A 9,030-nucleotide genomic window follows, 5' to 3' on the forward strand; every position below is an offset into this window, starting at 1 on the left:
TCACATGAAGTTATACATATCCAGAGCAGAACATCAAAGCTCAGATCTGCTCCTGTACCACCAGCGTAGATGTTCAGCAAGTTTGGCTGCTTTGTAAAGGGATAATGAGAGGTGGGAAGAAACATGCAAACAAGTAATGAAAGAAACCAAACAGATTAAAATCAGAAGCTTGAAGTGCTTTTTTCTTTTTTTCTTTCTTTCTCTTTTCTCACGTTTTTCTTTCTTTTTGCCTTTCTTATTTTTTTGCTTTCTTTTTTTACCCCCTTTCTTTTCGAGTTTTGTTTCACACTTGCACTGTGTTCTCAAACGGGGTCATTTGCAGGAGCTTAGGAGAAATTGCTGTGACAGGCAGCATGGCTCAAGACTGTATCTTGGAATTGCCCTCCCTGGAGCAGCTGCTCAGGATGCCAGGGATACAATACTTTTCCTGTCTGAGAAACAAAACAACAAGGCTCAAACGCATGGCTTCTGGAAACACTTACAGGCAAACTTCTTACACACTGAATGTGCTGAAACTGTAAACTAGATGTTAAGAGGGCTGAGCAGATTTCAAGTAGAAAGTACTTTCAGAAATTTCAGAGAAGGCTCATAGCTGTCTTTACCATGTAAGTTTTGTATTATAAAATTTAAAAAGTGTTTATATTGCACACACACACACACACATATATATGTATATATATATATATATAAAATTTGGGGGTTTTATATTATAAATCATGTCATTCTGCATAACTCTATAGTAATGAATTCTATAGCAGAATGTATGGTGGAGTATTTGCAATATATAACCTATATAATGAGATAAATTTGCAGTTACAGATTTCTTATGTATTTATAAAAAGTTTCTTGCGTGTTTATAAGCCTGTAAGCTCTGATTTGTTTTAACTATTGACTTATAGAAAACTTCTCTCCAGTGTATGACTCCAATCCTCCCATGCCCCTTGGGAGCTGTGACACTTTGTTTGCCTGCACATGAAAAACTATGGCAAAGCCATAACAGCTCTACCATGCTAATAAAAATAAGGCAGAAGAGAGAGAATGAGTAGGAATAAGTCACTAAAGACTAGCAGGGCTCTCATTTTGCAGAGGGAAGTCAGTGGAAATCTTTGGTGCTGACTTATGGACACCTGGGGAGCATGAAGCAAAAGCAGAAACTGGGTTCCCTTTGGTCTTAAAAGTGATGATTTTAAGTCCTTATCCCCACCTCTGCATGGAAAGGAAAGTTTAGACTAACAAGCAAAGCTACTGAACACGTACAAAGTGGCCAAACAATTTATATTTCCTGTCTTTTTCAGTTTTCTGAGAGGCTGTATACAGTAACCAGATATAGACTGTGGTGTGGAGAGGGATTTGATGCTTTGAAAAGAGGAAATTCCCCTCTCCCAGAGAAGGAAACGTGCTGTGCCTCGGAAGGCTCAAGGAGCATTTGGCTGCTGTGAGCAGGAAGAGAAAAGCATTTCATTTTGAACTTGAAAGCAAAACTGGGTTTCAAGTGAACAGCAGAGCAGCAGTGTCACTGGCAAAGTTTGCAGTTTGGGTGAGCTGCACAGTTCCTTCACTGAAATGTAAATATGTAGACAAGAAAGAATATACAGAAAGGCCTTTCCCTGAGGTTTTCCTTTGAAGGAATTGGAGAAGCCTCCCCCGATTTTGTGCACTTATGAAATTGACCTTTTTGAAGTGAGAGCTGCAGGAGAAAGGAGGAACTGCGAGAGATGCTGGATCAGTAGCTGTCTACAAACTGGCTTTAGTGGTCTGAATATTATAGTGTTTCTGAAAAACATATTTTCAAGCCAAGTGATACTGATTTATGCACAGAACTGCCTCCCCCCCCCCAAAAAAAAAAACCAAACCCTCTCCTTCAAACTCAAAAATGCTGTAAAACCCCCTTTTGAACAAAGCTTCAGTGTTGATCTCCTGATTTCTGTTTAGCCTTGCCTGCTGCAGCCTGCAAAAGCAGCCCTGGCTCTTTTTGGCCATCAGAAGCTGCTCTGTAATTCTGCCTGGATTTTATCTTTTTCTCCCTCTGTCATGTGAAAGCTCAAAGCAGTGCTGAAGTGGCAGGTGGGGATGGGGTGGCTGCAGCACCTCTGCAGAGCCTGCACTCAGCCAGTCCAGGAAGTGGCTTTGCAGCCACCACAGCTTCACCCAAGGCTGGTGCAATGGTTGTAACTGGGGGAAACGTGCTCTGAGAAATGCCATTATATATAGCAGGGAGGAAGGGAACAGAGAAGTAACCAAGCTTTTCAATTGCAGTGCGGTTTTCAGCCCTGCTTGCCCAACCCCTTTGCACCACGAGGCCCTCCTGCCATGTGCTTCCACCAGGACTGTGTGAGGCAAGGAACAGCAGTGCTTTACAGCAATCATCCCTGAGACACACCACAGTGGGTTTTTCTTCATGAAACAAGTGAGTAAAAGGATAAGTAATTCCAGTGCAGCACCATGTTATGCACAGTTAAGATCCACGGGGATTCCAGCAGGTGGACTTGGGCACCACCTGTTGTAGCAGGAGGGATCCATCCACACCAGGTCAGCCAGAGCCATTTTGAAGGGAAAAACAAAATTTAAAAGTGAAGGGAGTGAGTCACGTTGCGTGTTGGCATAAATGCAAAGCACGTAGGAGCAGGAAGTGTCTTTGTTTTTGTGCAGGGGAGTGTGCTCAGGGCAGGTTAGCACTGAGGTGCATTTCTGCCTAGCAAAATAAGGGCTTGCTCCAGCAGCATGACCATCCTACCTGGCAGGGGGAAACAGTTTCATGCAGTTCAGTATCACGTACCCAAGATTTTGCTTTTTGTTTTTAACACTGCATTTAACAACATTGACTCTTAAACCAGCATCCTGCTGCTTACTGCTCATGAAAATGCCAGATGTGGTGTGTGCACAGCAGTCTCATTTTGGACTCAAAAACCTCATCAAAGCTCTCTGGGACTGGTGGTCTGGTCAGCTCTGCACAGGTTGGGAAAAATATCCTGTGAGCCATCTGAATTGCCCTACTGGGACTCTCAGCCAGTGTAATGATGTCTGCAGCACAGCCAGCTTTCTTGGAGAACAAAGTGCAGTTTCCTTTTGTGTGCTGAACAAACAAACATTGTGTGGGAATTGGTCCTAACAGAAATTTATTTTTTTTTAAATATCCAAGTCACTTTTTTTTTTTTTTTTCCAGAACACTGACTCTTGGGAATGCCTGTGACTGGTTTGTGAAACTCAAAACCTACAGAGGTATCCATGGTGGGAATAGACAACTATTGCAATAACATCAGGGATGGTTCTGCAGTTAAAATTAAGCATAGAAATGTCTGAAAACTGGCAGTGTGCCTAGTACCAGAATTCATTATGAATTCGGTGTTTAGTATAGTTTAGGTAAGGAATCATCCTAACTCTCATTTCTCCTTTAATTAAATGAGAGGTTTGCCATTAAGCTCTGCATGCCATAACTCATGTTTTGGGATGAACTTGTGCTGCCTGGTAAATGGGAACACTGGAGAGAAACAGGGGAGAGAGAAAAAGAGAAGACTCTGAAGTATCAACCTTTGCTGCTTATCTGTCTCCAGGTGCTGGCTCATGGGAAGTTTTCACACTGACAGTGTCTTTCAGCAGTCCTGATCCAGCTGTTGGATGCTCAGAGCTTCACCGAGAATCTGGACACAGATTTGTCATTGTGCATTTTTGTCATAAATGGTCCACATATAAAGCCACGGCCAGAGCAAACAGACTGTAAAATGTAGGGAAGGAAGGTAAGAGAGATGTGTGGAGATGAGGGAGGTGTAGGCTTGTACATGCAAATCCAGCCCTGAAGCATCTTGATTAATTTACTGAAATTGCTTCTAACAGAACTAAATCCATGTGAACATTTTTTGAAACGAGGATTTTAAATGTTAAACAATGAACAAGGATCATACATATATTGAAGCCCTTCTCTAACACTTCTTACCAATACTTCTGGTCATGCTGAACTTGATGCATGTATGCTAGTTTGGTTTTTAGAAATCTCTTCTAAAAAGTAAACACCACATCTGAATCAGTTTAAACCCTGCATTTTCATAAGCCACAGTAGATACATTAATATCTAAGATACATATATGAATATATATCTTAACATGTTATGAGAAATATAGATGTTTAAGTTCAAAGAGTTAATTAATATTTAAATTACTGTGCTTTAAAAAATTATAAACAGGACTAGTTGAGCAGGTTTAATCAGAGAAGAAGTAAATTTTATTAAGAGTAGGTATGCAGAGATACCAGCTTCTAAATCCAAAATACGTGAGCTCATCTTTTGCTAGATGCATCGAGCTGATTACTTCATTTATCACTTCTGGTTTAGGCCTGCATGTTTGGAGTAATTAGATTTTATTTTTTTTCTAGAATAAGATGAGAGGTGGGAGGATAGCAGTAGCACCAAATACAAGAGACAGAATATGAATGCCATGTTAAATAAAATAATATCTTTGGTGTCTTTACCCTGGTAAGAATTACCATCTATTCCACATATCCCAGTGTTATAAATATTTGTTACAAATGTGTCCAAATTTACCCTGGTTATTTTCCTTAAATATTCCCCCATAATGCAGTGAATTTTAAACACAATTTAGAAAACTGGAGGTGGGTGCAACACTGTGCCTTGATGCAGGGCCTCGTTTGCCATAGGCGCAGTCAGCAGCCTCTGATCCCTGCTGATCCCTCCTGGCTGTGTCCCACGGATGCTCCAATGCCTGCTCACTCCAGACCAGAAGCTTCTTCAGCCTGTTTTACAAATAAATAAATAAATTAAAAATGTTAGTTTTTTGTCTTACTGCAGGGAGTTGCATACAGTGCCAGCCATGGGCATAAAAATCATGCACTGGTTGCAACAATAAGGCTGGAAAGTGAATGTTGTTTTCATTCTTTATCTATATACATAAATATTTATGTGTATTATATGCACATACACATGCACATATAGACATGTGTACTTGTTTGTGCTGACACTTCAAAGCCTTTGGGCTCTGTCTGTTTTGCATTTGCCACGTGTTTCATTTGTTTCTTTTTCCTTAGGTACCAGATTGCTTTCATGTTTAGGGATGGAACATTGTTAATGTGCCAAAAGTGGGGATCGAGGCCCGGTGTCTCCCTTCATGCAGGGCAGGTTGTCACACAGGAACCAGGAAAAGGTAGGTTCTGTCCCCCCCTTCCTGTGGAGATCCCTGCAGAAGTCACTCTGCTCTGTAACCTCTTTCTGAAGACTAAAACACAGGTTTAAAAGCCAGAAGACTTCTGGAAAACTGCTTGTGAGTCAGGAGTACCCAAGGGATGAGTGTGGCTTTTCTTTGTATTCAGAATAAGCCGTTTAAACTTTGAAATTTTCTCTCTTTCTCTAGAATGAAAGCCACTTTCTGTTTAAACATTTACAACTCTTTCAAGGACATAACTTGGCTACATAGAAATGGGTCTGGATTACCAATGCTTGGAAATCCTGTAGTCTGTGTTTTCCATAAAGCCTCAGAAACGCAACTGTCCCCAGGGTTTCTGCTGGAGTAATTTACCAGCCATGCTGCAGAAATGGCAAGGTAAGCAGCCTAGCAGAAGATACAGCAGCCAAAACTCTTATCTCAGGAGCCATTTCTTGGAGAATTGCATCAACTTCCCTCAGTCAATAATGAGTCTTACTCATAAATTCACATACAATACAGAAAGGAAATTAGTTGCACTGTTGTGGAGATCAAAGTTTCAATGTGCTTTTTTTGTCTCCTTCTCCTGTTTAGAGAGCTGGAATCAGTTTGCATGTGTCTGTGTCCCTCTTCTTATTGCTGAGCCCAACATGGTTGATAGCCTCGAGTATTTTTTTAAAGCTGTTTCCAAAGATAAACATTTTGCAAAACTTCCCAGAGTGCAAGTGTTCAACCTAATTTGCCCAGAGCAGCAGTGTTTGTTAGCAGGCTGCTCCTTTATAGGCGGGCTGAAGCTCCAATTCTCTACATCATAAATGAATATATAATGAGAAACTTTTTCCATGGTCAGGGGTGGAATCCCTGCCTCATTGAGGTCTGTGCAAACAAAACCTTTATTGATTTAGTTAGGTAACATTCAGAGGTTAATCCCAAATCTCCCGTTCATTAAATACGAAGAATTCAACCACTGAAAAAACTAGGAAGCAAATTATATATAATAATGGAAATCCCCAAAATGCCTGAGCACACTCAAACACCTTTAAGAAGTGGATCATCGGCTTTTCAACATTTGAGAAGCAGAGAGGAGATGGGTTTTGTCCACATGCAGAATTCAGCCTGCCTTTCCTTCCAGTTGTTCTGTGATGTGACACAGTGCATGTGTTCTTCATCACCAGCTTGGCCACAGCAGGTAAGAGCTTGGCTTCATGTCAGGAGCACAGCTGCCAGCCAAGAATTTCCCTCTAAAAAGCAGATACATTTTCAACAGACAGGCTGGGATGCTTTGATCCAATATGACAGAAGGAGAAAGAGACAGCATATATACATATATGTATTTATAAATGTACACACATTTTTATATATGTACACATAGAATGTACACACACATATATAAATATGTATGAATATATATGAATACATGGGTTGTTTAAGAGACTGTAAAACCACCACACCACTGAGTCTTATGGGTGTTTTCTTAGCAAAGGCCTAATCAGGAGAGGAAACAGAAGCTTATTACCCCACCCACCTCAGCAGACTCTGCTAAAGCCATTTATCAGAATGTTTCTCAACCTTCTTGTGTTGGCAGCTTTAGGTTTTTGCAACTTTTTTTGGGTTATGGGTGATTATGGTGGTGCTGGGGTGGTGGCTGGACGAAGGGACACTGAAGATCTCTTCCAACCTTGATGATTCTGGGATTCTCATTAAAATGGAATTATTTTCTTAGTTTTATAGTGTGGGATTGGGATGCTTTATTAGATCTTGGCAAATTTCAGACCTAACTTGCAGCAGATCGTTTTGGTGGTGGTGATGCTGATTGGATTTCACATTTGTCCCATTCTTTGGTTGTCCCATAAATATTTCTGAAATAATCTCTCAAATGTATCTCAATTATTGCTGGCAGAATTGAAATAAACAGTTCTTAGTGGCCCAAGAGCTTTCTAATCCAAGGTGAGTAAACAATCCCAAACCCAAACCATTTCTCTGAAGGCAAGTTTATTTTCTAAACAAGATTTCAACTGAAACCCTTCATTATTTAAACATATTAATTGTAGGCCTCTGCTGCCCACAAAACAAAGCAGGCTCATTCCAAGCAATACCTGCTGTAATTTAGACTGAACTGCTGAAAACAGTTCTTAACAGTACAGTTCTAAACTTTGCAACAGTAAGCAAAGCAGAAATCTTAGCTGGAACCAAAATATTCATTATCTGAAGCCAGAAATCAAGCTTCACTTGCATCTTTTGTGTAGTAAATTATCAAATGTCTCTCAGATAAAGCTGATTGCCTTAACACAATTAATAACCAAATTTATTCTGACTGCATTTATTAAAATCTATGCTTACACGTGACTCTGGTTTGACTGAGTAACTTTTAACTTTCTTTAGACATCTTTTACTGTATCACATGGTGAAAAATACAATGAATCCTTGACAAATTAAACTGGGTCTACGTGGTACAAAAACAGGGGACACACAAACGCAATTTAAAAAGAATTGCTTGTGAAAATTAAAAATTCAAGGACAAGATAAGCAGAATAAATAATAAAATATATCCATTTTTTATAATTCCCTCAGGACGTCCCATTTCCTGCAATCACTTAGAAGAAACAAGCATGCCATACTCTTAATTCAAAAATTATAGCTAGAAACTTAAACCCCGATAGAAATTAACAAACAAACAAACCAGCAACAGCAAAAACAACCCCCCAAATACAACAATTATGTCTCAGACAAGTTAAGCTCATGACTACCATGGGGCCTGTTTATGTCAGTTCATTTTGGCTGTGGGTTTTTGGTATGAGGTTTTTTTTCAATTTTTTATTTTATGATGTTGCTGTTGTTTCAGGGTTCTTTTTTTTTATCTGAGATTTTTGCTGTGTCTGCACGACACTGGCAGTTTTCTGTACAGGACAATGGTGGTCTTGTCTTTAGGGAATTTCCCTTCATTTAGGAAGCTTTATTAGCACAGAGCATCACTTGTTACCTAAATTTAGAAAATTTGGGAGGTCCATAAAAATTGTGTGGACAAAACACTCTGTATTTCACTCTTAACACTTCTTAACACCACTTTTAACATCTCAACACTGGAAACAACTCATTTGAATGCTAAACCTCAATGTTAAGGACGATTTGTTAACTTTTTCACAACACATTTTGTTTCTGCCTGCTCAAGTATTGCTTAGACTTCCTGATTTCAAAATCTGGCCAGGAACTCAAATGGCCTTTCTGGAAAAGTTGCCCCAAAAGCACAGGGGTAACCACACTGCACGCTGCAATTTTGTAGCCCCTTTTTTATTTTCCCTTTGGAGAGTGTGGGTATGCTTTTACTGCACTTTTATTACCGTATTTTTACCACGTTTTGGCTTTGTCGAGTGCTTGAGGTGCAGGGCTGGAAGGAGCACAGCCTGTTGTTCTGTCAGTGCAGGCGCACTTGTCATCTCACGTCTTCAAAAGCCTCTTCTGCTTTTATTTTTAGTTTTCTTTAGGAGAGAAATGGGTGTTTCAGTGCGTTTTCACCGCACTTTTACCACGTTTTGGCTCTGTTTAGTGCTGGAGGGAGCACAGCCTGTTGTTCGGTCAGTGTAGCAGCACTCGCTGCCTCGCCACCTCCGCTTTTAAGCCCTTTCTAATATTTCTTTTTGAGGGAGAAGAGATGCTGGTTTTTTGCATTTTTACCACATTTTGTCATTGTTGAGTGCTGGAGGTGCAGGGCTGGAAGGAACAGAGGCTGTTGTTCGGACAGTGTAGGAGCACTCGCGGCGGCGGAGGCGGCGAGACCGCGAGTGCTCCGTAAACAAAACCCTCCTTTTTGTTTACCCGTGCGGCGGGGCCTGGGTGGCGCAGGCGGTCTGAGCCTGCCCCCTTCGCCACGACAGCGACCTTTCCG

Source organism: Geospiza fortis, unplaced genomic scaffold (assembly GCF_000277835.1).
Source record: "Geospiza fortis unplaced genomic scaffold, GeoFor_1.0 scaffold88, whole genome shotgun sequence".
Lineage (NCBI taxonomy): Eukaryota > Metazoa > Chordata > Aves > Passeriformes > Thraupidae > Geospiza > Geospiza fortis.